Source organism: Thamnophis elegans, chromosome 12 (genome assembly GCF_009769535.1).
Source record: "Thamnophis elegans isolate rThaEle1 chromosome 12, rThaEle1.pri, whole genome shotgun sequence".
Taxonomy (NCBI): Eukaryota; Metazoa; Chordata; class Lepidosauria; order Squamata; family Colubridae; genus Thamnophis; species Thamnophis elegans.
The window spans coordinates 54,926,125-54,933,996 of record NC_045552.1 but is presented as its reverse complement, the minus strand read 5'-3'; positions in this window follow the sequence as shown (position 1 = coordinate 54,933,996).

The following is a 7,872-nucleotide window of genomic DNA, read 5'->3' as shown; positions in this document are numbered from 1 at the left end:
TGTGGTCATTCTGGATTTTTTTTTAATTAAAAGTTTTAATACAATTATATACCTTTCCCCTACATCCCCTCCCCCCTCCCTCCCAACCTCCCAGAGCAAATACAGGGTATAAACATTTAGCAATCATACACTAAAATAAACTAACTAACTTTAGCATCGTCCCTTCGCTTGTACTTTAAGTCCCCTTTTGTAAAGCTAACTTAGATAAGTTGTAACATTCCTTGTTCATTCATTCATAAGCTAACTGAAGTTTCTTAGTCCCATATTTATTTTGAATGTAATCAATCCATCTTCTCCATTCCAGCTTGTATTTCTCATCTGAATAATCCTTGAGGTATGCTGATATTTTAGCCATCTCTGCTAGATTTGTTACTTTTAACGTCCATTCTTGAATGGTAGGCAATTCTTCCTTCTTCCAGTACTGCGCCACCAACAACCTTGCTGCCGTTGTAAAGTTCAGAATCAAATTAGTCCCTAGAACTGTACAATCTGTGATTATACCTAACAAGAATAACTGAGGGGTAAACTTTATCTTCTTTTTAAGAATATTTTGAATAATCCACCATATTTTTATCCAAAATGCTTTGACCTTTTTACAAGTCCACCATAAATGATAATACGGAGCATCAGAACAATCACATGGTCATTCTGGTTTTAATGCTGTTCTTTTACAATAAGCGCTTGGCCTTATTTGGGGGGAGGGCTTATTATTATTATTATTTTTGAAAAAAAATATTGTTTTAATTAAACAAAAACACACACATAAAAAGAATCATCTTTCGTTCCATCTTGTAGAAAGCGTATCGATAGGTTACCAATACATTTCGTGTGTTTCTTCCACAATCATTACATATACTTCATTCAAATTGAGTTGTACATTTTAAAATTTATGTATTTTACTATCACTGTACCGCAATTCTAATTTGGTTACAGTTACTTAAACGTGCTTTTATCTAAAATCATTTGTATTTAAAGACACAACCACCTACTGGCATACATTCGCAATCTCAATAAAGCTCCCATGAATTTATACCTTTATAACATATTCTAAAACAAAGTCAGTTAGTAGGATATCTAAGCATTCCCTCCCCCCTCCCCCCCCAACTCACAAATTAAAGCTTATGTCCAATTTGCTTTTACTGGTACAACACAAATGTATATATCATTAAACATTATCCATTAACATTTCCTTGTTGTTATTGTAGTTAACTAAAAATTATTTACTATTTATATCACCTCTCCTCTGCCTTATAGGGACTTGTAGGTCGTAATTTGAAATGAGGGGGAACTCTTATTATTTTTGAGGCGCAGGAGGCGGCCAGCGTGGTCCCCTCAGGGCTGCTGCTGCGTTGCAATATTTTCGGGGAGGGCTTATTTTAGCGCATGCACTCAAAAGCCCGATTGGGAAGGTCTTATTTTCAGGGAAACAAGAGTTTTTGCAAATATGTTGAGGTTTTCAAATAGTTGCAACCAGTGGATGTCAACAATCAAGCGGGGGGGGGGGGGGGAAACCACGGAAAAGGAAAAAGAATGATTCTTCTCCTGGGTGGTTGTTTCTCCCTCCTGGGTGACCAGCCTCAGGGTGGGGTGGGGGGCTCCGGACCCCTTGCTCGGGCCATGCAGTGAAACCATAGCAATTCTGCTGATCCCAGTCTGACTTGAGGAGCCCCCAGTTGAAAGCCCAACGTCTGGAGTAGGGCTCCTTCCCAGTATAAAGTCTGCCTTTGGCACAGAACGCTTTTGGAAGTGGGGAGGGGGGAGGGATTGCAAAAAAATAATAATAATTTCCCATCACGTCAGTAGAACCGATCCAAAAATATCAGCCCTGCCAGGTCCCAGATGAAGTTGTTAAAAAAAACACATATTCCCCCCTTCCCTACCAGCCACCCACACATCTAATAGGGCTGGCTGGGTGAGGCTCCCTTCTGCAGAGGCTCAAGGGGTGGGGGGGAGGCTGGAATTCCCTGCTCCACCTGCCTGGACTTGCAGCTCCTCCTGGGATTCTGCCCTGGGGCCGAAGTGGGGCTTCCCACACCAATTTCTGGGAAGTAGCGCAGCGTCTGTAGAGGCAAAACTGTAGAAGAAAAGTTTTCAATAAATATTTTCTTCTTGGGGAAAACCACAAAAACCATTTCATTCCATCGTTGTCCTGAAGGGCAGCGAATGTGTGTGTGTGGGAGGGGAAGGGAGGGAGGGGGGGGGGCTGTCAAGGATCCGATGTGATTGGCAGCAAGACTGTGGGTACATGTGAACCGAACCGCAGGGCTATTCTTGGCACCTGGGCTAAACTATCAGTCCTCCCAGTAGCCTTGAACTTGCGCAGGCAGGGCAAGAACATGGCCTTGGCTTCTCACCACTGGCTTGAACATAAGATTCCATGTGTCTCCTGTGGTTTCAAAGCACCCAGAGCCCCGAGGGCTTCATCTCCAGGGCTGTGTGTAAGCGAGGGGAGGCAGTACAGAGCCCAGGAGACATTTTGCTCTCGGCCCACCAGGGTAAAACAGGCAAGCCGAGGCAGAAGCAATGCAGAGCAGCCCCATCATCCTGATCACAGAGGCAGCACTTCACCAGGGCACGAAAGCTGCTCTCTCAGCCCTTTCCTGCCATCCGGAGGAGGAGAAAAACCACGCCACTTGTGAGGAAAGTGACTTTTAAGTCTGACTTGACAAACCTCTGGCAGGGGCTTCCCATCAGCTCAGGGAGGCCTTGGCAAGAGGGAGCAGGGCCCTAGGTGGCTGGGAGCTGCGGAGGAAGGGAGCCCACCCCCACCCCCCCAGGATGTGGCTGGTTGGCGTGTCTGGCCTGGCCATCTCTCCAGAAACAAGAAAATGCTTGCGTAAGGCAGTCTGGAATGCAAGGAGGCCATTATTTGATCCAGATGTTTGGCCACTTCGCTCCCTTCAGGAGGGGTTCTGCTTCCACTCACCAGTGCCGAAGTCCAGCCAGGGAGAGAGAGCAGAGCCTTCCCTGGTTGCCTCGGGGGGCTGGAAGAAGGAGACCCCCTCCTCCAGCCCTAGATCAGCAAGGTACATGAAAAAGAAGGGCAGACTCCGAGGCTTGGCAATGGGAGCCTCCCCCCCCATGTCTAGATCAAGTGGGGTCCCTCTGCAGAAGACAAAGAAGGCTACATTGGAGTCCCCCTCTGTGGGAAGCAAAATCAAGCCAGCTGCCTTTACATTAAGCTATTCCAGTCAAGACACTGGGACATTTCTAGAAGTGCTGACCCATTGCCCCTTCCTCTGGTTAAAGAGGTGGCACTCAGTGTTCGCATAGAAAAAAATTTTATTTTGCATTTTCATAGCATATAATCACATGTATACTATTACATAGTCAATATCATGTTGTATTATTAAGTAATTACATCAATTCATCTTACCATCAACTACCAAAGGGGGGAAAAAACAGTTATTGGCTCTTCTCTCCTCCATACACCATATTTATACCTTATCCGACACTTTCTTCCCACTCTCTCCTCCCCCTTTCTACATCCTTTCTTCCCTCCATCATTTTCTACTCTACTTCCCCTTCCTTTCTCCTTCTCTTCTCTCCTCTCCCCTTACCACTCCTCCTTATACACCTCATCTTCCCCCTTCACCCTCTCTCCTATCCCTTTCTTCCTATCTTTCTTCTCTCCTCTGCTTCCCACTCTTCCTCTAATTCACTTGGTGTATTTCAGCTTCTGAGCAAACTCCCTTTTGTGTTGATGGTATTTATAATTCCATTTCAATACACATAAAAAAGAAAAAATAGCAGTATACATGTACAATCATAACACCTTAACATCCAACACCCCTCCTCCAACTTAGTAAACTCCGCTCCCTTCCCCCCTTCCCCCCTTCCCCCCAACCTTCCCCCCTCCTGACTTCCCAGAACCAATACAAGGTATAAGTCTTTAACAAAAAACAGTTCAAAATATACTTAAAGAAAAAGTAGAAAATTAATAACGTCTTTGAATTGAACTTAGCTCCTCCTTGCTAGGCTAACTATAAACAAGTTGTATCATTTCAAGGTGGCACTCAGTGTTGAGGCAAAGAGGACCCAAGGAGCTGCCTGGGGGGGGGGGGCACCTGGGTTTGTAGGAGTAGCCATTAGAACAAGGGGTCTCCTTGTGGGCCTATTGTTTGGTCTTCTCTTCCTCCTGCTTTGCACACACCAACTTTCCAGCTGTTCCTTATTGCAACATGCAGCTGGGCTATTGCCCTGGGCTTTTTTCCTCCAGTCGGCCTTACTGGAAGGGTTTGTGATTCCTCTCTCCAGCCCCCCCCCCCCATTTATTTGAAAGTCTAGGCACATTCAGCCTCCATCCCCTTTCATCTTCAGAGAGGTTCCTCCTCTCCTCTCCAAGGAAGCTTGGAGAGAAGTTTTGTTTTGTTTTTTTAGTTTTGGTTTATTTGTATGCCACCCTTCTCCAGAAGGGACTCAGGGCGGCGAACAACTCAAAGGGGAAAGGGAACATAAACAACAGTACACATAATTAAAATATGCGAAAATCACACAGCCATGCCAGTCGAGAGGGGAGGGGAACTCATCAACCCCAGGCCTGCCGGCACAGCCAGGTTTTGACGGCTTTCCGGAAGGCCTGGAGAGAGGTGAGGGTCCGGATCTCCGCGGGGAGTTCATTCCAAAGGGCCGGAGCTGCTACAGAGAAGGCCCTCCCCCGGGTAGTAGCCAGATGGCATTGGCTGGTGGACGGAACCCGGAGGAGGCCGACCCTGTGAGATCTGACGGGTCTTTGGGAGGTAATTGGCAGCAGGCGGTCTCTCAAGTACCCAGGTCCAATACCATGAAGGGCTTTATAAGTTACGACTAGCACTTTGAAAGCCTCTCCCCCCCCACAACACCTTCTGTGTGGGAGGACAGAGTAGGGGCAACTGCTCAGGTCTGCTCTGAAGCCCACCACGCAGGACTTGGCCCACTGCCTGCCCTCCTGCATCTGAACCACTCAGCAAGATGGCTGAATGGTTGAAATGGAAGCTCAGCAAAACTGGGGAAGAGCGCTCTAAGCACTTTGTGGGATGCCGGCTGAGTCAGTCTGACTGTCTCTCTCTCTCTCTCACACACACACTGAGGGCCACATTCAAAATCACTTCCAAAGCAACTGAGTTTCACAACTGCAGCTGTTCTGGGAAGGCAAGCAACCATGTCACCCGAGCGAGGTGGCTGTGAAAGACCATCGGGAAGCTTTGGGTGGTTGGCAGAGATCGTCTTCCCCAGAAGGTAGCAATTCCCTAAGACCCCCTTCTTTTTTTCCCCTTCATTTTCCAGTCTGCCAAATCTCGCCTATCTGGTTGATTCACAAGGCTGGCGAGAGGGCACCTGGTGGGTGGTTGAGAGACCTATCGGAAAACGTACTCCATCTTTTTTTTAGGATGGAAGCACAGCCGCACACATACTTTTAAAAAAATGAACAACTCGAGAGAGAATTTTTATAAGATGTTTTATAGATGGCATTCAGACCCCCAAAGGTTAGTGTGTATGTACCCAAATTTACAATCTAAATGCTGGAGATGTGATTGTGCTGATGCTACGTATTATCATATATGGTTGACTTGTAAAAAAGTTAAAGCATTTTGGATAAAAATATGGTGCATTATTCAAAATATTCTTAAAAAAAGAGGATAAAGTTCACTCCTCAGTTATTTTTGTTAGGTATAATTACAGACTGTACAGTTATAGAGACTAACTTGATTTTGAACTTAATAATGGCAGCAAGATTGTTGGTGGCGCAGTACTGGAAGAAGGAAGAATTGCCTACTATTCAAGAATGGACGTTAAAAGTAGTAAACTTAGCAGAGATGGCCAAAATTTCAGCATACTTGAAGGACCATTCAGATGAGAAATACAAGTTGGAACGGAGAAGATGGATTGACTATGTTCAAAACAAATATTGGACGAAGAAATTTCAGTTAGCTTATGAATGAATGAACAAGGAATGTTACAATTTACTTAAAGTTATCTTAATAAAAGGGGAGTTCAAGTATAAGTGAAGGTACGACGCTAAAGTTAGTTTATGTTAGTGTATGATTGTTAAATGTTTATACCCTGTATTTTGCTCTGGGAGGTTGTGGGAGGGAGGGTTGTGGGGGTGCGGGGTTGGGGTGGAGGGAGGGAAGGGAAAATAATTGTAAAATCTATTAAAACTCTTTAATAAAAAAATGAACAACGTGAGAGAAGGCTATTGCTGGGCTAATCCTCACCTGGATTGCGGGGTGCTGATGAAGAGGAAACAGCCCTGGGGAAATCTGCCCAGGCCAACCTGAAAAAAATGCAGCAGCGCTGGGCAGCTCCGATGGATCCTGCCAATCACACTGGGCTTCCTGCCTTCTTGTTCATGTTCTGCAGATTAAAAATACAGATCCACCACCCTGTCTGCATCCTGGCTGGGCGAGAACGATAGGAAAGATGATAAAACCTCCTCTCCCTCCTTAATGCACTTTTGCCTGGCACTGCCCCCCCCCCAGAGTGACCCTTCCCTTACTTTCTCTGCCCCAGGCTGCTCAGGCCTTGACTTTTATAGGACCCCCAGCAAAAGCCCTTTGAGGCTTGCTTGCGGCTTGCTCCCAACCAATCCGATGTCATCCTGACCTGACCCAGGACGTTTTATTATCTCCCGGGGAAGAAAGTCTGGCTCCAGGGCTTCGGAGAAGCATCCTTTCCCTTCTCCAGAGACGAAAATACAATCTGTTTTGCAGCCGAGAGGAATGTTAGGAGGGCAGAGGTGCTGTTTTGGAAGAGCCCTTGTAAATGTTGCTGAAGAGAAGGTCTCCCCCGGGAACTTTCAACATGTTTTGAAACCTTTTAGAGTATTTTTGTCTCCTAATCAGGGAGGCTAGTTTAAAGACCGAAAGCAACAGCGATATTGTTGTGTTTTGAAAAGACAAGATCCAAAAGAAGAGACAGGATATTATCAAGATATGGGGGGAAAGGGTTATTGGTGGATGGAGGAAAGAAACAAGGGTCAATGAAATGAAAGAAGCCAATAAAACTCCAAAAAGTATCTTCCCCCCTCACCCTCTCTCCTGTCCCTCTCTTCCTATCTTTCTTCTCTCCTCTGCTTCCCACTCTTCCTCTAATTCACTTGATCTACAAAAAGAAGTTAAGGAGGATTACCATGTATATATGCACTCAAGAGAATTTAAACTTATTAGAGGTAATCAATCACCCAATATATCAGAGAAGTAAAGTAAGAGGGTTAAAAATAGGGAGAAACTTAAAGGAAACATGTTAGAAGGGGAAATGACATAAGGAGAATTGGACCGATTTAAAACTGCTAGAAGAAGGAACACGGTTCCGATGTATTGTGTGAACGTAGCCTATGTCTAAGTTTTGCTTTCGTAGGAGAGGAATAGGAGAAAGGGAAAGGCAGAGGAAGAATGGGAAGGAATGTAAGAGTAGGAAAGAGGGGAGGAATGGGAAGAAGAGGGGAAGGGTGAAGGGGAAGGAGAGAAGGGAAAGGAGAGGAGGAAGGAAGGAGAGAAGAAAGAGAAGAAAGGGGTAGGAAGGAGGGAAGGAGGGAGGGAAGCAAGGAGGGAAGGAAGGAGGGAAGGAAGGAGAGAAGGAGAGAAGAAAGGAGGGAAGGAAGGAGGGAAGGAAGAAGAGAAGGAGAGAAGAAAGGAGGGAAGGAAGGAGGGAATGTAGGAGAGAAGGAAGGGGGAAGGAAGGAGGAAAGGAAGGGGGAAAGGAAGGAGAGAAGGAGAAAAGAAAGGAGGGAAGGAAGGAAGGAAGGAGGAAAGGAAGGAGGGAAGGAGAGAAGGAGGGAAGGAGGGAGGGAAGGAAGGGGAGTAGGAGAGAAGAAACAAGGGAAGGAAAGAGGGAGGGAAGAAGAAGTAGGACCGTTGTAAGATAAGATGGATCTATGGGATGTTAAAAAAG